The 25872-nt window shown below is 43.1% G+C and overlaps 1 long non-coding RNA gene across 1 annotated transcript in view; it reads left to right on the top strand.

The window, feature by feature from the left end:
* LOC105610712 (uncharacterized) overlaps window positions 1-15981 on the top strand; it is a 38681-nt gene extending 22700 nt beyond the window's left edge. The window contains exons 3-4 of the long non-coding RNA XR_001434945.4: window positions 15109-15227; window positions 15862-15981. This is a non-coding gene — a long non-coding RNA (uncharacterized LOC105610712). The remainder of the gene's footprint in view (window positions 1-15108; window positions 15228-15861) is intronic.
* Window positions 15982-25872: the final 9891 nt, after the last annotated feature.

The raw sequence follows: 25872 nt of genomic DNA, 5'->3' as shown, positions 1-25872 counted from the left end.
TTCCAGGTCAAAGGGAACGTAGAGCTTGAAATTCCCTTTTTAAAATACTCCTAAACTGGTAAACAGAAATCAAACAGATTAGATAAAGATTTGCAAAAGAAAAGTTAAATTGTCCACGGAGCTACTTCTTGTTCTCAGAAAGGTTCCTCTTTCCTGTTTTGAAGGCAGCAACTGGTGATAGGTATCCATCCACCCTAGAGAGTCTTGGGGGATCTAGCCGTCCATGAGCATTCTACCTTTGCTTATAGTGACTGATTCCCTATCCTCCCGCAGACCAGAGTTTTCAAAGTAAACCCTGAAGTGACTGAGGAATTGACTTTCAGCCCATGTACACATTGGTTTGGTGGACGTGGGTGGCGTAAGGGCCGTGTGGCAGTTCTCGTGCTTCCTGAGAGCAGCCAACACTCATTAAACATGAAATGTGCGATGAGCAGAAATGGCGTTGCCCTCGGGGAGCTCCCAGACTCCGGGTCCCTCAGCTGGTTGGGACTGCTTGGACTGGGCCCATGGAAAGACTGCCCTGTCCTGGCTCTTCTCCTCCGGGCAGAGTTTGCGCTGACCAAGCTCCAGTGTGCTTTGCTTTCTAGTCTGCCTGGGTGGGTGAGAAAGGAGCAGGTTTCTTTTGGGTGGGGAGGAACATTCCTTTCTTCCTGTGGGGAAGGTGGTATTTATGTTTCTCAGAAAAGAGGTTCCTGGAGAATAACATATTGCTATATGCTTTGGATGTTTGGGATAAAAAGAGAACAATTTAAGCAATCTATTTCTCTTCTGAAGTGCTGTCAGAAGGGTCAAGAGGGAGTACAGCCTAGGAGAGCCCTTCTTCAGATTTAGTGTGTGAGGAAAGCAGTGGTGCTGAACTCTGCTTAAAATCACCTTGGAGCTTTAAAAACACATGCACACACGCACACACGCACACACACACACACACACACACACACACCAGTGCTGAATTCCACCCCAAACAGATTAAGTCCGACTCTCTGGGCGGTGAGGCCTGAGTCTTGGTATTTTTTTTTAAAGCTCCCCAGGTGACTTTTATGTGTGGCCAAGGCTGAGAGTCCCAGCAGAGGGGTATTGTGTAGCTTATATTAGAGGGTGAGGGAGATAGCATCTTGATTATCTGAGATTAAAGGAAAAAAAGAGAAAAGGCCTTCTCTGAGTCAGCCATTGTGCTGAGCACTTGTTTTAAATTATCCCATAATCTCCACGACACTGCGAGGTATAGGTGATGCATCACTCTCTCTGTCTTGCAGGAAAGGAACTGAAGCTTAGAAGGATTAGCTGACTTGTGCAAGGTCCCCCAGCTAGGAAGTGGCAGAGCTAGAGTGTGAGGGAAGATCTCTCTGATTCCAGAGCCACTAAACCATGTACTCTGACCTACTTAGAGGCTGATGGAGCAAAAGGACCCCAGGCTTTGGGAGGATGTGTTTATGGCTATGGTAATGCTCTTCAGAGTCCCTTGTACTGCAAGGAGATCAAACCAGCCAATCCTATAGGAAATCAACCATGAATATTCACTGGAAGGACAGATGCTGAAGCTCTAATAATTTGGCCACCTGATGCGAAGAGCCAACTCATTGGAAAAGAACTTGATGCTGCGAAAGATTGAGGGCAGGAGGAGAAGGGGGTGACAGAGGATAAGATGGCTGGATGGCATCACTAACCTAATGGACAGGAGTTTGAGCAAACTCCAGGAGATAGTGAAGGACAGGGGAGCCTGCCATGGGGTCACAGAATCGGACACAACTTAGTGACTGAACTACAATGGGGCAGTCCACAAAGACAAGTAATTTTAAGAGGGTTTTAAGGTTCCTTGCTGTGCAGCTTTCATTTGCTCTTCCCAAGTTTCTTGCTGTTTTTGCTTTCCGTTTCATTTAGTTCTGCTTCTTCTGGCTTTCCAGAAGATAAGCTGGGCCAGGACACAGTATCTATCAAGACTGGAATTCATTGTCTTTCTGTCCAAACCTGTTTCTTTTCCTGCAAACTTGTCCTCCAAAGGTTAGCCTCCATCCTACCGGGCACTCCAACCTGAAAATTGAGACTTGTCTTCAAACCTTTACATATTTTTATATCCATCCCCTGCTCCCAAATGTTGATGGTGGAGCTTGATCTGAAGACAGCTCCTAATCATAAGAAATCCTCCTCATTTATGTTCCTCATTGCCGTAAGACTGTTGCATTAGTCTTTTTTACCTTCTTCCCCTCATTTGGCGATTTCCTTACAGAAAAAGAATGACATTCATTTAAAAACAGGAGTGAAACACATTGTAAACTTTTCCGAGTGTGCCGTTTCATACCATTTTGAATTTTGAAGGCACGTTAGTGTTCTACCTATTCAAAGAATGAAATAAATCTGCAATGATGCAAAGTGAAAAAGCATCCTGAAACTGGATGAAAACTGAAGCAAATGAACCCAGGTGTTTTTCAAATAAATGACATGACCACAATGAGTGGGGGCAGGGGGAATAACCAATTGAAATTATTTATGAACACAGGGTTTTGAACTAAATACGCACAGTCTTGGAGGGCTGGGGAGATGGAGAGCATAGCAGACAAGTCCTGAACTCTTTCTAGTAGGTTTGTTTTTTGGGAGAAGCCCTTCTGAAACCCTTTTAGATTTAGTATAGAATTGAGTAATGAGTGAGTTAGTTCGTATTGGTGGGAACAGGTATTGTCATTGTGTAATAGGGGAGCTACAAATGTGGAATGAGGAAGTCAGGAAAGGAAACTGTAGGGATGGATTTGAATTTGAGACATGTAATGGATTTACAGTTGTGTGTGCGTGTTCTCTAGGGATACATACGTGTGTATTTCCTAGCTTTTTCCACTGAAAAGACCAACAAGTAAGGCCACCTTAGTATTAATAGCAATGAGCACAACTGGTACCCAAATCTTGGTCTCTAATGCCATTTTCTGATAAAAGAAACCAGGGATCCTTGGAGAAAAGGCTCATGCCAAGGCTGGGGCAGGGTAAGATATGGGTTCACTTGATATATCTTATATTAGAAAATATGAAAATACTAAAAAAAAAAACCCAAAAACTGAAACCCAATGGGGTATATCACTAGGACACAGAAGTCATTTTGAAGGGATTTCCGGTGGTCAAATAAGAGGTAATCTGAGCATTAAAGTTAAAGGGCTTCCCAGGTGGCACAGTGGTAAAGAATCTGCTTGCCAAGCAGGAGACATGGGTTTGATCCCTGGGTCAGGAAGATCCCCTGGAGAAGGAAATGGCAACCCACTCCAGTATTCTTGCCTGGAAAACCCATGGACAGAGGAGCTTGAGGGGCTATAGTCCATGGGGTTGACATAGCAACTGAGCACCAGAACACAAAGTTAAAGGCAGTAAATGAATTATAAAGCAGTGAAGAAAAAGGAATTCATGATTCCATTCTGATAATAAAGAGATAAATACTAAAGAAAACCATGGAGGATAAGGGAGGGCTTTTGCCTATAATGGAATGTCAAGTACTTATTGGTGATTATGGAAGGAGTCCTAAAGCTGAAAAATAATCATCTTTGCTTAACCTAAAAATGTCTTCCCTGAAATTGTTGATTAATAGCAATGTAAAAAATAACAACTGTATACAGAATGGAGAAATTGAAAACACTTTGGAGATCGAAATTTGTATCACAAATGAGGGATGAGAAGACATCACAAATGAGGGATGAGAAGACATCACATGTGGTCCTAGACTGGATCCTGTATTGTAGGGGTTCAGTTCAGTCGCTCAGTTGCGTCCGACTCTTTGCAACCCCATGAATCACAGCACGCCAGGCCTCCCTGTTCACCACCATCTCCCGGAATTCACTCAGACTCACGTCCGTCGAGTCAGTGATGCCATCCAGCCATCTCATCCGCGGTCGTCCCTTTCTCCTCCTGTCCCCAATCCCTCCCAGCATCAGAGTCTTTTCCAATGAGTCAACTCTTCGCATGAGGTGGCCAAAGTACTGGAGTTTCAGCTTCAGCATCATTCCCTCCAAAGAAATCCCAGGGCTGCAGGGGTAGAATGCTATAAAGGACAGTTTGGGGATAACTAACAAAACTGGAATTAGGGCAGAAGAGTAAAGTATTACAAGATGTTAAATTTACTGAACTTGATAACTATACTGTAGTTATAGCAGTGAATGCATACTTTTATTCTTAGGAAATATATCCTGAGGTGTTCAAGGGTAAATGGCCATGATGCATGTAACATATTCTCAAATGTTTCAGAAAAATAAGTATACGCAGATGCATATACATCTACGTAAGGACATACTTTTTAAAAGAGCAAGAGTGAGAACACAAATGATAAAGCAGACAGGGCACAATATCAATAGGCAAATCTGGATAAAGTATCCATGGAAGTACTTTATACTATACTTGCAAATTTAATTTGAAATTATTTCAGGAAACAATTATTTAAGAATCAAAGTAATACGAACTCTCTCAAATATGCTATATTGTATACCAAACCCTGGTGGCTCAGAGGGTAAAGTGTTTTCCTGCAATGTGGGAGACCTGGGTTCAATCCCTGGGTCGGGAAGATCCCCTGGAGAAGGAAATGGCAACCCACTCTGGTACTCTTGCCTGTAAAATCCTATGGACAGAGAAGCCTGGTAGGGTACAGTCCATGGGTCACAAAGAGTCGGACATGGCTGAGTGACTTCACTTTCTTTCTATACCAAATTTTAACACTCAGAGCACCACCAGTTCACAAACTCATATCCTCAGCAAATATTACATAGATTTGTCTATTTATTTATAAATGATATATTTGTTCTGATCAGACTTGGCCTTTTAGAAATTCTCTCCTTTCTCTGTTTTCTTTCCCCCTGCCCCTGCTTTTTATACATGTTTACAGCTTCTTATAGATCAGCTTGCTTCCAGTGCTGTTTGAAAGTGATTCAGACTTACATTTTGTTTTCTTTTGGCCCTGCCACCCAGCATGTGGGATCTTAGTTCTTCAGACCAGGGATCAAACCTGTGCCTCCTGCAGTAGAAGTATAGAGTGCTAACATTTGGAGTACTAGGAAATTCCCAAGTTGTTTTATTTTTAATACAATGAGTATGTACTAAGAACATAAGATATTAATTTTTTTAAGTTGAGATCACACCTATCATTTCATAATAAAAGGGTGTCCCCTACTTAGAAATAGGTTGAAGACCACTGCTAGATAGGCTAAAAACCCAGATTCCTTAAAAGGCATCCAAAGTCTTCATGAAATCATCTCTGGTTTAGCCCCCACACCCTCTAGCCTCACCTTTGTTGCTCAGCTTGTTATACTTCCCTTCCAGTTGCTCCCACACTTCCTTCACCTCCTTCTGTTGCATTCCTGTGGGTCTTCGTGCACTCCTGTGCGTGTCCTCTCCCACCACACTTGTAAGTGGTAGAAAAGGCAGAGGAACCAGAGATCAAATTGCCAGCATCCACTGAATCATAGAGAAAGCAAGATAATTCCAGAAAAACACCTACTTCTGCTTCATTGACTACACTAAAACCTTTGACTGTGTGGATCACAACAAATTGTCGAAGATTCTTAAATAGATGGGAATACCAGGGGCTTCCCTGGTGGCTCAGATGGTAAAGCATCTACCTGCAATGTGGGAGACTTGAGTTCGATCCCTGGGTTGGGAAGATCTCTTGGAGAAGGAAATGGCAACCCACTCCAGTAAAAAGAAAATAAGAAAAAAGAGATGGGAATACCAGACCACCTTACTTGCCTCCTGAGAAATCTGTATGCAGGTCAAGAAGCAACAGTTAGAACCAGACATGGAACAACAAACTGGTTCAAAATTGGGAAAGGAATGCGTCAAGGCTGTGTATTGTCACCCTGCTTATTTAACTTATATGCAGAGTACATCATGAGAAACGCTGGGCTGGAAGAAGCACAAGCTGGAATCAAGATTGGAGGGAGAAATATCCATAACCTCAGATATGCAGATGACACCACCCTTATGGTAGAAAGTGAAGAGGAACTAAAGAGCCTCTTGATGAAGGTGAAAGAGGAGAGTGAAAAAGTTGGCTTAAAGCTCAACATTAAAAAAACTAAGATCATGGTATCCAGTCTTATCACTTCATAACAAATAGATGGGAAAACAATGGAAACAGTAAGAGACTTTATTTTTTTGGGCTCCAAAATCACTGCAGATTGTTATTGCAGCCATGAAATGAAAAGATGCTTATTCCTTGGAAGAAAAGCTGTGACCAACCTAGACAGCACATTGAAAAGCAGAGACATTACTTTGCCAACAAAGGTCCATCTAGTCAAAGCTATAGTTTTTCCAGTAGTTATGTATGGATGTGAGAGTTGGATCATAAAGAAAGCTGAGTGTCGAAGAATTGATGCTTTTGAGCTGTGGTGTTGGAGAAGACTCTTGAGAGTCCCTTGGACAACAAGGAGATCCAACCAGTCCATCCTAAAGGAAATCAGCCCTGAATATTCATTGGATGGGTTGATGCTGAAGTTGAAGCTCCAATACTTTGGTCACCTGATGCAAAGAACTTACTCATTGGAAAAGACCCTAATGCTGGGAAAGATTGAAGGCAGGAGGAGAAGGGGACGACAGAGGATGAGATGGTTGGATGGCATCACCAACTTCATGGACATGAGTTTGAGCCAGCTCTGGGAGTTGGTGATGGACAGGGAAGCCTGGTGTGCTGCAGTCCATGGGGTTGCAAAGAGTCAGACTCGACTGAGCAACTGAACTGAACTGAAGTGGTAAACTCTCAGTCATAGAGGCATCTCTCCTTGGAAGCTTCCTCTGAGGGTCCCACTCTAGCCCAGGCAGAGGGCTCACCCTTGCTTGGGGCCATTGCTGTATCTTGTTTGTGCCTGTATTACAGCAATTACCACACTGTTCTGTAATTATTTCCTTCCTTCTCTGTCTTCTCTGAAATATCCCTTGAGAGCAGGGACCAGATCTAGCTGGGTTTCTGTAGGTATGTACAGAGGGATGTGCAGTATGGTTGAGTTGGTGGTGGCTGGAGTGGGCTCCCACCTGCTCAGCCAGGCTCTGGACAGCACCTCTTCCCTGCGCTCCATCGATGACCTCAGGGTGGTGGTGACTTGAAGCTGGGTCGGGTGGCAGCATTTACACCATGGAAACATGCACCACTTCCTACCGCCAGCAGGGAAGTGTCCTTTTCTTTCTGGTGCTGAAGTGGGAAGTGATCAAGATGTGAATCTGGAGGTTGCCAGAGTTGTGTTTCCTGGAAAACCCAGACTGAAAGGATGACGCTGACGCATGGAGAGAAGCACAGGAACAAGACATGAAAACCAAGTGCATGAGCATTTCAGCCTCCTGCTCCTCAGGCTAGATCCACACCGGCTCCATAGCTGAGTCCAGTGAGCCAAGAAATTCCCACTTTCCTCCACATTTTCTGTGGTTTAGTTGCACTAGATCAAGTTGCATTTCCATTTGTACCCTCAACTGTTTTGAGGAGTTTGAGGATAGGAATAGTTACATGCATTTTTATTCACATGGTACTCGACACTGTCAAAGGCACTTAGAAGATGCCCAGTAAATCCATCAGATGCACTTTATGCAATGTCCATAGTGGCCTGAGCAGGTGGTCTGGCTGAGTGTGCTTTTATTTTTTATCCCATGGAACTCATTAGTTGGTGTGTTACAGTATTTAAATTACATTTTTACAGCACTGCAACAACCAGTCCCTTTTATCTTACCTATGTTGGTGAACATAGTTTTTGAATCTCAATTCAGGCTGCATAAATAGGCAGGAAGCAGTTATAATTTAGGAGCTGAAATTGTGACATTCATGGGATATTTTGCTTATTTATGGGTACAGTTAACTCAGGGATAGCCACATGTATGGGCTTCCCTAGTGGCTCAGCTGGTAAAGAATCCACCTACAATGCAGGAGACTTGGGTTCGATCCCTGGGTTGACAGATCCCCCAGAGAAGGGAACAGCTATCCACTCCAGTATTCTTGGGCTTCCCTGGTGGCTCAGACAGTAAAGAATCTGCCTGCAATGTGGGAGACCTGGGTTGGGAAGATCCCCTGGAAGAGGACATGGCAACCCACTTCAGTATTCTTGCCTGGAGAATCCCCATGGACAGAGAAGCCTGGAAGGCTACAGTCCAGGGGTTGCAAAGAGTCAGACACGACTGAGCGACTAAGCACAGCTAACCACATGTATTGTTATTTAAAAGCTTGTTCTAAGAATATTTTAAAAAGGCTTTCACAGCATCATTGGGTTAGATGCTCCCAAGCAGGAGGAGAAACCAGAGGCCCCCAAAACATAGGTGATGCCTCCGAGTCAGACAACCAACAAACTGTTATCTCTCAACACCCATGCATAGTTTGGTTCCAAGGTTCTATTTTAGATTTGGTTTCTCAATGACTTTAAACCTTAAAATAGAAGTGTACCAAACAGACACCTCATTTTTCAATATAGAATTAAGTTCTGCCTGATAACGGATGGATACTTTCCACATTAATGCAGAATGTGAGCATGCATTGCGAGATAGTGTAATGCACTCCAGGAACCGACGGTGATATATTTAGATACTGATTAGAAGTAAAACTGATACATCATTCCTTATAATGTACATGAATAGTACCAGTGCATAACAGTGCCTCTTGGGACTGAGGTCATTTATTTTTCCTCCTGGATATATTGTTTATATCATGTTCTCTCCCTCATGTTATATATTAAATTGTTTAATGTAAGCCATAAGAGAACAAATGGGACTAAAGTCTCCCCACCCCCCATAAAATCTGAAGAATCAAGTCTTCTAAAGCAGGTGATCTGTCAGTTTTCATTCCTGAATGTCATTGGTACGAACAGCTTTTCTTATCAGTTCATTTCACATTCCCAAATCGAATGACTATTAATCTACAACATCTGAGCAGAAAGACTGGGCGCTTCCTGACTTTTATGAAGGTTACTTTCTAGGTCCCAAATGTGTATCTGTGTGAAGGAAAGCCTCTCTGTAGTTAATAGGAAAATTAGTTCATTATTATAGAGTTTCCTGAGAGGTGAAGATGATTTAAAGTGAAGTTGGTAATAACTACTATGATTATTTTTAGAAAATATCTTTGTATGCATGTTTGTGTGAATAGAGGTATACCAGTAAAGCAACCATGTACCTTGGAAAGTAGGATGGTCCAAAATTAAGCTGCTCTGTTCTGTTATCATAAGTACCTCTTCAATCTATAAATACAACAATAATAATCACCATCGTGGAGGTTTATGCATCTGGCATTGTGCAAGAATTTCACATAAATCATCTTATTTAATCTGCACCAAAAGAAATCCATGGTGAGGTGGTTATGATTACTCCACATCCAATCCATCAGCAAATTTTGTTGTCTCTGCTTTCAAAATGTCTTCTGCATCTATTTCCTAACACCTCTCTTGCCACTGCCTGCTATAAGCTGTTCTCTCTTGCCTGGATTACTGTGAAAGCCTCCTGATCAGTCTTTCTGCTTCCCTCTGGTCTCGTATTCATTAATGCTATTCATCCAAGTTGCCAGCTTGTGGACACATGGGAGGATTGTACTTTTCCACTGCCTTTGAAGTTAGATATGTTCAAATGATTTGCTTTAGCCAATGAGATATGAGTGGAAGTGATGTGTGTCACTCCCAGACTGACGTGGCAGAGCCTGGGCATGAGTCACCATGCTCCCTTTTCCCTGTGACTCGGTGACCTGCAGTGATCCAGATAGAGAGTGCTCCATCCTTGGGTCCCGGAAGGAGGAAGGGTGGAGCAGAACCCTGGCTAACTGACAATGAATGTGAAGTATGAGTGAGAAGTTGTCTTTGCTCCTATAAGACACAGCATTTTTGTGGTTGTCGATTACCTTCTTGTTTTACAGGTTTAGGGAAACTGAAGTCTAGGGATTTGATATTATGCCAAAAATCATGTCAGATTGCAGTGACAAAAGACGACCTCGCCTGTCTCGTTGGATGCACTTCCCTTATATTCCTGTCTGCAAACAGCAGCCAGAACCATCCATCCCTTCAAACATCCATCAGTTAATGCTACTTAGAACTTCTAAAGACTCATCAAAATAGAAGGAGACCCAAAGAGTTCACTTTCAGGCCCTTTATAATCTGACTTTGAAAGTGAAAGTCACTCAGCTGTGCCCAGCTCTGCTTCCCCATGGACTATACAGTCCATGGATTTCTCCAGGCCAGAATACTGGAGTGGGTAGCCTTTCCCTTCTCCATGGGATCTTCCCAACCCAGAGACTGAGCCCAGGTCTCCCGCACTGCAGGAGGATTCTCTACCAGCTGAACCGCAAGGGAAGCCCAAGAATCTGGCTACTTCTTTTCTGCTGCCCTCCCCCTTACTTGTTTTCCTTAAGCCACTCTTGTCTCTTTGCAGTCACTTGACCTTTCCTCAAAGGTTCCTGCCTCGGGCCTTTGCACCTGTACTTTGCTTCTTCCTAGGTGGCTTTTACCCAGGTATTGAGGCTCCTTCCTCACTTTATTATGGCCTGTGATCAAATAGTCCCTCCTAGAAAAACTTTCATTGGCCAACTTATCTGAAATAGTGACCCAATACGCTCTAACTACCCTGATTTAGTTTTCACTGTATCACTGTCTGACATTGTAGTTTCTATTTCTTTGTGTCTTGTCTGTGTCCCTCCTGAGGGTAGGGATTTCTGCCCATTTTGTCCACTGCTTGAAATTACTATGCCGTTACTGGCCTACCCCAGACACTCAGTAAATATTTAGTGAGTAACTGTGAGCCCCATTCACTTCTCACACATTCTGAGAAGTGAAGTAACTTGGCCAAGGCCATACAAGTAGCTAGTAAGGAAGTTGTGGTCAAGCCTTGCTCTCTGACTTCGATGTGCTTCACAAATGGAACTCTTGTCCCCACAGCGTCCTGTAAATTCCATCAGCACACATGAGTGCTGGCCTTTGGGTCATACTAGCCATGTGCTCTCTGGTTTTCATTTATGAGCCCTGAGGTTAGGATGAATGATTTTGAAAAGTTCCATGCTTCGTTGTGGTTCATTTATCACGTGTGTCATAATTTGTTTTCTAATTTCGTCTGTACCACATTCTTTCATGCTAATGGAGAAGATTTGTCTGATAATAAGTAACAAATCATGGATGATCCCGAAGTCACTGCTTGCAAAATGAAAGGTTTCTGCACTTTTCCTTGAAAATGCAAGTATCTCCTGTTTTGGAAACTCACCTTGATCACAAAGGTGATGCACCACTTTGAAGGGCCATTTCTCTGAGGCTGGGCCCGTTGGCTGGGCCGGGCGGCGGTGATGTGCCTGGTTTCTGGAGCAAAGGGCTTCCACCTGCATCTGGCTCAGCTTCCAAGGCCCCCTGGAACCAGGCTTGTCCTGCTCACAAAGTGGAGTCATGGAGCGGAGATATTGGAGAAGCCAGTACCTAACAGAGATAGATTTGTCAATAAATGTAAGATTTGCTCAGCTGATCAGCTAATAGCTCACTGAAGTTTTTATAGAGTCACAGATATTTGGAAAAGCAAGCACCTTGATTGCGTTAGATTTACCGCTGGAGGGTTGAAAATGGAACATTCCTGGGTGCCACTTCAACGCTGCTGAATCAGGATGGAGCTCAGATCTGCTTGCTGAACCAGCTCCTCAGGTGCTCTGCATGAACACTCAACTTTGGGTCCAGAGCAACCTTCTTATTTTATAAGTTTAGAAAAACTGAGGCCTAGGGATTGGATCCTTGTGGAAATGCTAATGATAAATTGCAACACAGAAAGGTGAAAGTAAGTTTCAGGGCAAAAGAAAAATTATCATCATTCATCTATTGTTTTTTTTTATGAGAATCTCCTTAATAAAAAATAAAAACACAAGTCCTTATAGGAAGCATGTGGCAAATTGAGGTTTTCTCTAATATTCCTTGAAGCTGGTTTTCTGATTCTCTGCACACCCCATACTAAAGCTACTGACTCTTGCCTGAAATGACCGTCTCCTGTGACCCTGGCTCTTGTGTTTACCAGCAGAACTGAGACTTCTAGGAGTTAGTCAGCAGCTGGAGAAAGTGAGGGGAATAGTGAGAGATGGGAGAAGGAAGAGAAAAATGAGTCAAACCCCAGCAGATTATTCATCAAAATAAATCCTGTGAAGAGCTTTTTCAGAGGCCCTGATGCCATCAGACAAGTGAATAAACATAGAGCATATTAGAGAATCCAATGTATCTATGTGGACAACCTGATTATTTTTTTCCTCTGGTGTGAAATAAGGCTTAGGCCCTATTAATCAGCCCAGGAATGACTAATGATTACAGAACAGAAGATTCTCTGTAGTTTATCGTTTGTATCAATACATGAAAAAAAAAAAAATCCTAGAATTTTGTGATCAAATGTGGCTTTAAGTGAACAGATAAGAGCGCAAGTAAATGGAAGGACTCCTCTATTCCAAAGAGAAGTCGGTGAACTGCCCACATAATTTGCTGATAAAGGCCCATCTGTTAAAACAAAAGTAGTGTTGCACTGGCAATACATTTCAGCCAGAGACCATAAGTGGTTATTTTTTCTTGACGGTCTTGTTGGCTGTTTTTTTTTTTTAAGCCCTAGAAAACTATTTGAGAATGAAATATAGATGATGATATTGGCCTTAAGTTACGGTTACACTTTCTGCTGGGAGAGAAAAACCCGTCAGCCAAAATCCTCTGGTAAACACTGTTGCGTGATAAATTGTTATGAGAATAAAGTCATAAGGAAAACTCAGCTTCGCAAATGACACACGTAGAAAAACAGCAGATGTCTGATGAAGTAAAGAACCAACTTATTGCCAAGACCTTGAAAAACAAAATTAATTTCCTTTCGTCTTTGATAATGGTGATGTAATGTAGTTAATAGGAAGAGCCTGCCACGCTCAAGTAGTTATAAAAGGAGAAACGTTCGCCAGGCACTGGGTCGGAATCATGGGTTTTAGTTGCTGTTACTCTTACCAAGTTGGTTGCTAGATGAGGTGGGTGAAAGACCAGGGGAATTGTTTCGTGTTGCTTGAAATGTAAATAGGCTTGGGCTCTATTAGTATTTAAAGGAGATATTTCCCAAAGGGGGGGGAAGGAGCAGTGAAATCAGAGTTTTGCTTTTCACAGTGATTTCAGATATGTGAAGCTTTTGAAAATCGTGGGCAAAAAAGATACTCCACACGAATAAGGCCTTATTTTACAGCATAATTAAATTTCTGTATGGAGGACAGTGCTTGATTTTTAGGTCAATGAGGCACAGAGTTGGTGTCCTTTTCCATCCGGGTGAAATTTTAAAGCACACACTAAGGAAAATAATTTATCAACTACTTAAGCTGTGGACACTTTCTGAAAGAAAGAAAGGGTTAGTTGCTCAGTCATGTCCGACTCTTGAGTGACTTTCTTTTGGAAATTGTGCAACTGTCTCCTTTCAGCACCATCTAAAAATAATCAATGCAAAAGCTTATTTTAAGGAACATGCCACTCTTGCTGGCATCTTGAGTTTCAGAATGTGGATGCTGCTTAGTTTTCTGGCCCCAATAAAGTAAGTGTAAAGTAAACAACGTGGCAGGCAGCCTACCTCTGGTCTCTGCATCAGAACTGGCCCCATTCTCCCGCACACCTGAGTTTGTTTTGTCTACTCTGAACTGCATACCTTTGGAACAACCTCTTGGTAAGGTTACTCTGAGTCTCAGAAAAGGCGATATCACTCTTATGACAGCTGGTAGCTAGAGGGTCAGGAGATCAGCCTCTAGAAGTACCAGCTTGATGGGGTTGATGAAGGGTCCCCCTCTCTCCTGTGTACTTCCCGGGATGTGTGAGCAGTAGGGATTGACAGCACACGTGTGTATATCTCTGGGTCCCTTTTTCAGTAGCTTCACCAGAAGAAACTGTAGATGGGTCAGCACGCCTGACCTGGAGACTATTCCCTCAGTGTGAAGGCTCGAGTTTTGAACTTTCTTTTGATATTTTGAGGCCAGTCCCTCTTCTCTGGGGGACATTCTTCTCCCTTGAGAAAAGAGCTTTGAAGATGGGTCTTTTCCAAAGCTATGAAAGTATATGTTGAAATCTGGGAGAGATGCAAGCTTTATCTGTTTTGTCTGTCCTTTTCCTTTTATTTTCTCTTTTCTGCTTCTAGGCCATTTATATTGGAAACACATTTGAAAGGTCCTTTGTTTGTTATGTTTTCTTTTTTCCACTTAATTCATCTGGTATAGATTTGGGTTATCTAGGAGGGAAACCTGACATTATACCTGTTGGCCTAAACTCCTTTGCTTTCATGAGAAGCTGCCTGGTCCATGACATAATAGGAAATAAAAACTATGATTGCAATAGGAACTACTTATAGGGCATGGTATCATAAAAGTGTTAAGCGCTTTTTTTTTTAACAGTCTTGTTAAACTATCTTGTCACAGCAAAAACACAAATTAAGTACTGAGAATAGCCCCATTTTACAAAGGAGGTAACTGAGGTTTGGAGAACTTAGTTTCCCTGAGATCGCAAAAACTGTTCCTACACCAAAACTGGGATCCCAAAGCCTTTACTCTTCAGTGCTTCAGGCTATACTGCTTCCCAATGCTCTCCAACACTGTACTTTCTTTGCTTTTTTTTTTTTTTAAACCCATTATCCCCAGTTACCCAGGAGTGGAGAGTTGTCCGGTAACCTGGATAGTTGTTTTGGTAAACTGGCTTGAGAGAGAAGGTCCACAAGCACACAGCCTCTCCCTATTGTGAAAAGGTTCCTATTAAATTCAGTCACTGGGTTAGTACACCGTGAAGGCTGATGAAAGTTCCCTTTTAGAAAGCTGGGTCAGCTGTGGAAAGTCCTTCCCCACCATAATATAACAAGTTTGAAAGGTGTTGCTCTTTTGGTTGAACTGGGAGATTTGGATATGTCTTCAAAACCTTCTGTCTGTTGCTATTTCAGCTGGGGCATTTTTAGCTCAGTAGTCAAGCTCCAGAAGAGATGGAAAGAGAGCCTGCTAAGCAGAGTTGTAAATCTTAAACACTTGCATTTTCATACAAATTCAAGCAGAAAGGAATAAGAACTTGGAAGCTCATCTTACAGAAGAAAATATTAAGGGAGAAGCTGGTAAAGTTCATGTAGAAATTGGAGTGGCAGGGGTTAAAAGGCAGGTGGAAGGGGCAAGAGTTTGATAGATATTCTTGTCATGTTTTCCAGAAAAGAAGAAAGGAAAAAAAGAGCGAGAGACACAGAATGATCTACATGATGGACAGATTAAAAACCAAAAGTCAGCTATCCAGATAAAAGAATCATAATGGTCTCAGGGTTGGAAAAGAGTAAGTTATTTCCTTCTCTGTTTTCCTCTGAAATATTAGCCTAGTGTTTTTATAGCTTTGAATGGTGTTGATGCTGAGATAGTTATTATTATAGACAAATTAGGACTTATAAACTTCTATATAGATTTTACTCTTGGAATACTAGTTTTTTTTTTTTTTTTTAGCTCTGCACATTACTTTTGGTAGAAATTTGCCACAAAGAAGGCAGAACTCTATGTCTTCCATAAACATGAGCTGTTTGTCACTTGGAAGAGAGAGCAGCAGTTTCTACAAGTGTTAAATTTCAAATAATTGTGCTTTCTTTCCTTGGAGTTGATGGGAGTAATATCTGAAAACCCAGAAATGCTCATGAACAGCCTGAAGTAGTTGAACTGTTATCATGCAAATAAGCACTGGTCTAGAATGGGTATGAAGGGGTTGGAAACTGTGACTGCGTATCACATGACGCAAACGCTTGCACACTTTTCAAGGGTATCACATGCTTGTGTACCATGAGCTGATTCTCTTGACCATACTGATGTTTTGGCTTTTCAAAACAAAGACACAGTTAAAAGCACGAGCCTGCAAGGCAGATGAGATAGTCAAGCTTCAGATACCAACTCTGATATTTACATGTTCCATGTGTTTTTGCCAGTCACTGGAGACAACTTCCTCATCTGTGAAGTGTGGATAATACTACCTCATAAGTTGGCCAAGTGGACTGATGTGAGAATGTGTTATGAACATTCCTGGCAGGGAAGGTACTCACTAAATGGTAACTATTATTATTATTATCAGAGGCTGAATATCTCTAAGCATTTTGATATGTAGGCAGTTTTGTGTTTGGAAACTAGAGAAGCCCTACTGAAGTCAGGCAGATCTCACAACACTGGGAGGCTAAGTGTAGTGTTAGGGTGTTTGCAGTGGTTGTGAAAGTGAAAGTTTCTCAGTCGTGTCCGACTCTTTGCAACCCCATGGCATATACAGTCTATGGAATTCTCCAGGCCAGAATACTGGAGTAGATAGCCTTTCCCTTCTCCAGGGGATTTTCCCAGCCCAGGTCTCTCACATTGCAGGCAGATTTTTTACCAGCTGAGCCACCAGGGAAGCCCAAGAATAGTGGAGTGGGTAGCCTATCCCTTCTCCAGTGGATCTTCCCAACCCAGGAATCCAACTGGGTTCTCCTCCATCGCAGGCAGATTCTTTACCAACTGAGCTATCGAAGTGGTTAATGCTCTTCAAACTCCCTAAATCAGGGGTCCCAACTACCAGGCCTCGATACTGTTCCATGGCCTTTTAGGAACTGGGCTGTGCAGCAAGAGATGAGCTGTGAGCAAGCGAAACTTTATTTGTATTTAGAACTGCTCCCCATCGCTTACGTTACTGCCTGAGCTCTGCCTCCTGTCAGATCAGCAGTGCCTCTAGATTCTTATAGGAGTGCGAACCCTACTGTGAACTGCACATGTGAGGAATCCAGGTTGCGAGCTTCTTATGAGACTCTAACGCCTCATGATCTGATTTTGCCTTATGGTGAGTTGTATGATTATCTCATTGCATATCACAATGTATAATAGTAGAAATAAAGTGCATGATAAGTGTAATGTGCTTGAATCATCTCCAAACCATCCCCCACCTACCCTGTGGTCCATGGAAAAATTGTCTTCTATGAAACCGGTCCCTGGTGCCAAAAAGTTTGGGGATCAGTGTCCTAAATAACAAGTCAGATGTTTCACAGTCCCTCTGGAGAAGCTGTGCTCTTCCTCTGAGGAACATTGGACAATTCATTTATTCATTCATTCATCTATTGTTTATTTAGCTCCTACTGTGTGCCAGTCATTGCTCCTACAGTGTGCTAGCCGCTGGAAATTTGAGACTGCAAAAAGTTGGTAAAGTTCCCCCTTTGTGGAACTTACATTCTTGAAGGAGGAGAGGGCTATAAGTGAATAAATATACCCAGAATATTGCTTGATGATTGTAAGTACTCTCAAGAAAAGTCTCAGGGTGATGTAGTGGAGAGTAACGGTGGAGGTAGAGCACTGCCTCTGGTGGGGAGATCCAGGAAGTGTTTCTGGGCAAGTCACTATGAAAGTAAGAAATGAAAGATGAGAAGACAGAGATGGGTCTTTCAGGTAGAGTAAACAGCAAATGCAAGCACCTATTGGCAGGCAGGAGCTTGGTGTGCTCAAGGGGAGAAGGGCATCATACCAGGAACATGATGTGGGGAAAGGAGAGTGGTGCAGGGTGAGGTCTTGGTGAGAAGATGGAGACAAGGAGCAAAGGATTAGGAAGGGGAAAAGGGGGCACGGGAGGAAATAGTTCTATGATCAAACTTTACTGAAGTCTCCTAGAACGGAGGCTTCCGATTAATGTAGGTTGATGCCTTGCCCCTCAGGCACCTGAGAGAAAGTTCAGGAGACTAATACAAAGGGAACTTGCCAGGAAAAGGAACACTAGAATTTTGGTGGTAACTTTACTCATTGGAAAAGACCCTGATGCTGGGAGGGATTGGGGGCAGGAGGAGAAGGGGACGACAGAGGATGAGATGGCTGCATGGCGTCACTGACTTGATGATTGTAAGTACTCTCTGAGTGAACTCCGGGAGATGGTGATGGACAGGGAGGCCTGGCGTGCTGCGATTCATGGGGTCGCAAAGAGTTGGATATGACTGAGCAACTGAACTGAACTCAACTTACTTTGGAAAACACACAAAAAATCCTTATTTTATTCATCTTCCTGGTGGACGAAAGTAAAATGGAGCCACTAGAAATCTTTTGAAAAATCTATTTCAATTTCTCCTCCAGAAGTTTCTAAAATTATATATATATTGTATATAATTATATAAAAATATAATATATATACATTTAAATAATGTATGTGTGGTTTAATATATAAATATCTGTAATGTGTTACATGTATATATTTACATACCTGTTATATACACAGTCTTATATTTCTATTAAAGGCTTAAATTCAACCACTTTCAATCTGTAGCAATTTTGATGTTTTTGAAAATAGGAACATGATATATGAAGTACACTGCTTCCTAGAAATAGACACATTGGCAGTAGTTCAGCCTTAATTTCCTGACTTTCCAGCCCACACAGGACTCATGACCTTGGTAGTTTCCTGCCAGGTGATGTGACCACAGCAATACAGCTCTTTAACTCTGTTGGGGAAGGCATGGTGCTAAAGAGGCCAAGGTCATGGGGTCAAACACCAGTGGTTGGTTATCCTTGTTTGGTTACAAGGCCAGGAATTCATTTAGCCTGTTTAGGCACATGTGCCTTTGGCTGTGAGGAACCCAGGGGACATGTATCAGTGGACAGGACAGATATGTTGTGGTCACAGGCATGTGGGACAGCAGAAGGTTGCCTCACAGTAGCTCCCACAGAGACACTCTGAGGCTCCTGTTTGGTCCGCAAAATCCTGTGATAGTTGAGAAATTCAATGGAGAGGTATATTCTGAAAAAATGTTACTCTTCATGGAGGCTCACTCATTGGGCAAGTCAGGTTTTGCTGTGTTTGCTAGGATGATCTTGTCTATCTACTGTATTCAACGTGCATGCATGCTCAGTCACTTCAGTTATGTCCGACTCTTTGAGACCCTATGGACTGTAGGCCACAAGGCTCCTCTCTCCATGGGATTTTTCAGGCAAGAATACTGGAGTGGGTTGCCATGCCCTCCTTCAGGGGATCTTCCCGACCTGGGTATCGAATCGGTGTCTCCTGCATCTCCTGCATTGCAGATGGATTCTTTACCCACTGAGCCACTTGGGAAGCCCTTCTGCCTCAGAAGAGTACATAAACATTTTATGGAGCTGCACAGTTTAGATTAAGTAAGTACATAATTTGTCAAAGTGTTAAGAAAGATGATGGGAAAAAATACTGCGTTGTATTATTAAATATTCAAATATGGTGTGAATGTTTAAGGCAGTGAAGGCCAAAGGGGTGAGTCCAAGGAGGTGGTTTGGGTTTGGAGGTACTTTTGCATCTAGAGGAATTCTTTCCATGACCTCAATGACTGAGCACTGAAGAGGGAGTCTTCTCCTTCAAGGCCAAAGATGGTTGAGATGCCAGGTGCTTTTATTTTTCAACTCTGGTCCAAAGAGAGGCTTGACTTGGGCTAGAATTGCAGTCAGTCAAGAGAGAAAGCAGTAAACTGAATAAGTCACCAACATGGTGATGAGTACCCTTTAGGGATGAACCAGGGCACTGAGAAGCCAAAAAACCCTAGATATATTCATCAAGGTGAGGGCTCCCGTGGTGCCATTATCTGCCAGAGGTGACACCAGAGCTTCTAGCCCCTGCCCCATTGTCCCACTTTAGCCTTACCTGGCTGATTTCTTTGGTGGAGGAAAGCATTTCTCTTTTGGCTGGTTTGGTCTTCCCCACAACCCCCAACACTGTGGTTTTGTAGGGTTTTGCTCAGAGATTTTTCCCTGCAAGGTAGACCAGTGGTGTTGATCACTTTTAGGCCAAGGATGCCAAGTTCTGTCTTTAAGCAGGCAGGCCATTCTTGGTGAGTTTGCTGAGAGGTATGGTAGATGTGTGAGATTCCCTGGTGGGTCAGTGGTAAAGAATCCGCCTGCCCAGCAGGAGACCTGGGTTTGATCCTTGGGTTAGGAAGATCCCCTGGAGAAAGGAAATGGCAACCCACTTCAGTATTCTTGCCTGGGAAATCCCTGGATAGAGGAGCCTGGTGGGCTACAATCCATGGGGTTGCAAAAGAGCTGGACATGACTGTAGTGACTAAACAGCAACGACATGGTATACATGCATCCAAAGACTGTTTGACTCTGAACTTTCGTGGTGAACTACTTGAAAACACTGACAAAGTAGTCACTGAACACTAGGTCTAAAGACAGCTGCATATTACCTTAATAGAACAAAAGACTTCTCCACTGCTCCTCAAAAGGATTAGTGCAAATCATTGTGCTAAGAGGAGGAAAACGAAAATACTCCTGCTGGGAGACAGGCATCAATAAATCATGCCAGGCTTCTTTAAAATGGTGCACTTGAAAACTAAGGAAATTCATGTAAAAGATGTGTTTCCTGAAGGTCACAAACCTAAAGGTACATGGTATCACTAGACCTGTTTCTAGGTCCCCACCAACGTACTTAATCATCCATGCTCTCCTCCGTGAAATGTTGATTTTCTCCTGGTTTAACTGACAGAAATACAAGGATAAGGAAAAAGTGTTTGAAAAATAATGAATATACTTGGAGATAGTCAGTGTAAACATATCCATTGCTCAGGTCATATAAAAGTTTGGATGGAGAAGACTGGGGAAGATGTTATGGAAGAGAAAGGCTACTGCCCCTTGGTGGAAGTTAAAAGTGCTGGGCTGGGAGGGAACTTGCAGGCTCTCTTATCTCAGGCTGGCAGTTCACATGCCAGCTCTGAAGTCAGATGCCTCCATTCAAATCCCAGCATTTCCAGTCACTTCCATGAGAGCTTGGGGAAAACAGTTAACCTCTTTAGGACCACATACCTCATCAGTTAAATGGTACCTATTTCATCGGACTCTTATGTGAGGACTAAAGGAAATAATGTAAAGCTTGTCAAGTGCTTCACTCTTTGCTGGGTAAATGTGAGCTCTCAATAAACGGTAATTGTCAATCTGAAGTCATGCTGTAGGAGAAAATATACAGACAGCTTGGCAAGGAGTCTCCATTCTTCTTGTAGGCTATAAATGTAAAGTTGACACACACTATTGTCTATATTCTAAGCTGTAACTGTCATTGTGTCACAGGACACTGTTTCCCCCCTTGTTTTTCTCATCTTCTGGCCTATGCTGCTGATCTACTTTGCTTTCTCTTATCTGGAGTCTAAATTAGGATGGATTAACATTAAATTAATATTAATAATAGTATTAATACTAAAGTCCCTCTGGGGCTTCCCAGGTAACTCAGTGGTAAAAAATCTGCCCGCAATGCAGGAGACATGGGTTCGATCCCTGGATCAAGAAGATACCCTGGAGAAGGAAGCAGCAACCCACTCCAGTATTCTTGCCTGGGAAATCCCATGGACAGAGGAGCCTGGTGGGCTGCAGTTCATGGGATTGCAAAGAGTCAGACGTGACTTAGCAACTAAACAACAACAACAACACACCTCAGTAATCTTTGTGGAACATTTTCCAAACTAATGACAAGCTCAAATTGATCTAAATATACGTTCATGTATCTTGCAAAGAAGGAAGATACAAAACTTTATTTCTAAAATTGTAATATATACGTGATGCACATGAAGACATGTGTGAGTAAATGTAACACCATAATTAATGGGGCAACCTAGATGCCAGATACTAAATGAGTTCCATGGACTATTTCAGCAACTCAGCTCTATGTATTCTCTCTTCTCCAATTTCATGGATTTAGGATTTCAGTATCAAAGAAACAGTCATAGGAGAGTGATAGAGGTGTCAATGGAATTGATTTCAAAAATGAATATCCCTAAGGGTTTAAAAACAATTGGTGTATCCCAAATGCACAGCATCCTTGCATTTAACTTTTTTTGAATCATTGTACTTTGTTATCCATAGTTTCAGATCATTGTGGAGTACTTTAGAATTCTTTGGGATGAACAATGGGAGAAGCATATTCATTTTTATTATAGTTTCTAAATTGTCAAGTTAATTATTAAAATGAGGCTGCCTTGCTTAGGTAGCTCTCCAGTAACTCTTGCACACTGAGTCGGCGTGGAAGGCAAGTTGCTTTCGGAAGATCTAAAAAGTCCAACTGTAACACTAGGCTTCCCCTTACAGTTTGTGTGTTTAAGGCCAGCAAAGACTAGAAAAGTGTTTGGGGGGCTATTGGGGGGTTTGATTTTTAATTCAGAGAGCAAACTATTTTCAGCTCTACACCAAATCTCCATTGGTCCAAAAGGAAAGGCATAGCAAGCCACGGCTATTCCAGGGACCAAATAAATCCTGAAGGAAAATATTGTATCGTTCTGTTTATTCCCATGTCAGGAGTTTATTGATCGAGTGAGCTCTCCTGTAGCTCGGGCAGCCTTTGATCTGCCAGGGAGAAATTGGGTTTGGGATTTTGGCGGAAGGGAGGGGAGGAGGTTGGGGAAGGATTTGGAATGTAATGGCCCTTGTTATCTGTAGTGGCCAGAGACGCCCTGACACGGGCCAGCTCAGAGCTGCTGCTGGGGAGGAGAGGAGGCCAGGGCATGGCAGGCAGAGCTGAAGGCTAGGGCTTTGGCATTTTCAACGGGGGAAGCACTTAGTTAAAGCCGCTGGAGTGATTTCTTGCTGCTAATAGATTTGTTTCTTTAGAGGCAGATAAGTAAAGGAAACGATGACTTTTAAGTGAATAGTTCCCCTGCGCAGGGCTGGTTAGTGTCAGCTAGTCTGGTGGCAGGAAATACCAATGGTTTTTTCTTTATTTTTGTAGCCCAGTGACAAAAGGCTTTGCTGTCTCCCCTCCCCCGTCCCCACCTTCCCACCCTCTCTCCTTCTTGCCTACAAAACGCAGACGCTGGCCCCTCTGCCTGCTGGTGGAGGGCCAAGGCTTGTCTGAAAGCCGTTTAAGTAATTGCTCATAATTGCACATGTTTCCCCGACTGGGCTTTTACCTCTCCACCCCTGAAATTAAAAGGGGCCAAAGATGTGTGACCTTTTTCTAATGGGATGGGTTCTGGAACAAAGGAATTCAAGGAGGAGGCCCAGGGCCTTTATCAGGGCTCATCTCTGACAGCTGGCCCAGGCCTGGGGGAGCAGCAGGCTTGTCCTTTTTCACGTTGGAGGGGAGCAGGGGTGAGAGGGAAGTCTTCCTCCCCAAGCCTCACAGTTTTGTGTGGTGTGTCTTGAAGTTCTCACTTCTCTTTCTTCCAACACTCAGCCTGATCATAAAATCATTGCTGATGCCAAACACTCTTTAATTCTAAAAGGATTGACTGACAATGCCCCACGGCAGCTGGGGAGGGCAGCCTCTCCTGGATGACTCCTTATCTCTTGGATAATTCACTTTGTTTCTCATCTGCAGGTTCCTCATCTGAGAAATAGGGATGATGGGATAATGCCACCTGTCAGAGGGATTGGAGATAATATATGCAATGCACAGCATGGCATTCAGGAGGAGTTCAATAAATGGTTATTGTTTCCTAAACATAATTTCTCCATGTCATTTCACTCTTGTTCCTTTTATCTCTCTGAACTGTATGTGTGTGTACTCAGTTGCTCAGTCATGTCTAACTCTTTGCGATCCTGTGGACTGTAGGCTGCCAGGTTCCTCTGTCCATGGGATTTCCCAGGCAAGAGTACTGGAGTGGGTTGCTATTTCCTTCTCCAGGAGATCTTCCCAACCCAGGGATCCAACTGGCATCTCTTGCATTGGCAGATGGATTCTAAATACCTGGGAAGCCCTCTCTGAACTGAGGAGAGACAAATTCTAGGCCTTGAATTTCATGACCTGAATTAAACTCCATAGAATTAGAAACACAGAAGGGAACTTTAGAACTGTCTATTCTACATTAGAACCATCTGGGGAATTTTTCAAACTACTGCTGCTCAAGCCACATGTCTAGAGATTCTGATTTATTTGGTCAGGGGGTAGGATCCAGGGGTTAGTCTGTTTATAATGAGATTCAGCATCATTTCAGTGTGCAAGCAGAGTTGAGAACCACTGATGGTGTTGAACCCCCTCATTTCACAGATGAGAAACCTGAGTGAAGCCAAAAGGGATCAGTTCGTGTGAGAGTCCATTGGATAGCAAGGAGATCAAACTAGTCAATCCTAAAGGAAATTAACCTTGAATATTCACTGGAAGGACTGATGCTGAAGCTCCAATACTTTGGCTCCATGATGCAAACAGCCACCCCTTTTCAGGTGGCTCTTGGAAAAGACCCTGATGCTGGGAAAGATTGATGGCAGGAAGAGAAGGGGGAAACAGAGGATGAGATGGTTGAATGGCATCACTGACTCAATGGACATGAGTTTGAGCAACCTCTGGGAGATAGTGAAGAATAGGAACCCTGGTGTGCTGTAGTCCTTGGGGTCGCAAAAATTGGACATGAATTAGTGACTGAACAACAACAATTCCTTCATTAGCTCATAGATCCATCCAGCTGTGCATGCCGCACCAAATACATATTGAGTGTTTACTATGTGTCAGGCAATGTTCTAAACACTGGTGATCAGTTGGTGGATGCATCTCCTCCTAGGAGAGCCTAAGATCCAGAATGAAGACCTGACTGGATATAGTTTCCAAGTTTCAGATAATGAACCAGTTGCTCTAATTTGCTTCTGTATATCAGTAAACTGGAGGAGGAAATGGCAACCCACTCCAGTATTCTTGCCTGGAGAATCCCCATGGACAGAAGAGCCTGGCAGGCTACAGTCCATGGGGTTGCAAAGAGTTGGATACGACTAAGCACATACCAGTAAAAGTCATGCTCAGGGCGAGGAGCAGCAGGTCATTGGAGATGAGTGGCTGAGAGAGATTAGGCTTCCAGCCTAGGTGGTGCTTTCTCCATGCTGAGATTCCCGTGATCATTTCTGAATCCAGACATCACAGAATATTCTAGACTTGAGCTATTTTCTCCAGGCTGTCCTCTTGCCCTCAAATTTGCCTCACACATTCGGGCACAGCTCGTAAGCTCCCACCAGATTCTGGGCCTGGAAATCCTGCTGACACAAACAAAATGGAGACAACGTGAAAATTCTGTGCCTCGGTTTATGCTATTAGAGTTAATGATCTGTCAGTGTTTCCATTATAAACCCCTATTTTCAGGGATGTATAACCCAGTCATAAACGTTCTCTCTAGGCTGAGCTTTGGCACTTGTGATTTCAGCCTGGGAGCACATGTGTGTGTTGGTGTGTGCATGTGTTTTTACAAGGATATGAGGGAAAAAAATAAGTTAGCCATTTTTAAGCAATGGATGGTGAGAAATGGGGTGAGGGGAAGGTGGTAATTGATTACAGATGCTCTTTTGATGCTGCCAGGACTTGAAAACTGCTGAGTTGCTTTGCCCCCCAATTGGGGATACAAAGGATTGAGATGCTATTCTGTGCCTTAATTCTGTGCAAGAAATGTTAATCAACAAAGTAAAAATCCACATATGAAAGGGGAAAATATGGACCTGGGTAGCTTCCACAAGAACAGGAATTGACTCAAGTCCAAAGGCTGTAGGGGCCAGAAACCAATGAATCAGAACAATATGCTTCCAAGTTGAGCTCCTTTTACCTGGGGCTGGCTGTTTCTATCATCCCCTTTTGCTCTATCCCTAAGTGGTGGGGGTTGAAGAAGGTACAGCAGGGGCTTCCAAGTACCTGTTTCACCTAGGTTTTGATGGTGGCCGTAGCTCTCATGGTGTGTGGTCGATGGGTGGAATTGTCCATTTTCCGTTTGCATACATGAGTGCGTCTCTTCAGTCATGTACAGCTCTTTGCGACCCCATGAACTGTAGCTCTGCAATCCTCTATCCACGGGATTTTCCAGGCAGGAATACTGTAGTGGGTTGCCATTCCTTCCTCCAGAGGATCTTCCTGACACAGGGATCAAATCTGCATCTCCTGCATCTCCTGCACTGCAGATGGATTCTTTACTGATAAGCCACCAGGGAAGCCCTCCCCTTGCATATGCAATTCCAGAAGACTTTTGATAATTTGTATTTAGTGAGATTACGTTCAAACACTCCCATGAAATGCACCAGGCTTA

This window comes from Ovis aries, chromosome 7, assembly GCF_016772045.2.
Source record: "Ovis aries strain OAR_USU_Benz2616 breed Rambouillet chromosome 7, ARS-UI_Ramb_v3.0, whole genome shotgun sequence".
NCBI classification, from domain to species: Eukaryota; Metazoa; Chordata; class Mammalia; order Artiodactyla; family Bovidae; genus Ovis; species Ovis aries.
This window is presented reverse-complemented; position numbering and strand designations above follow the sequence as displayed.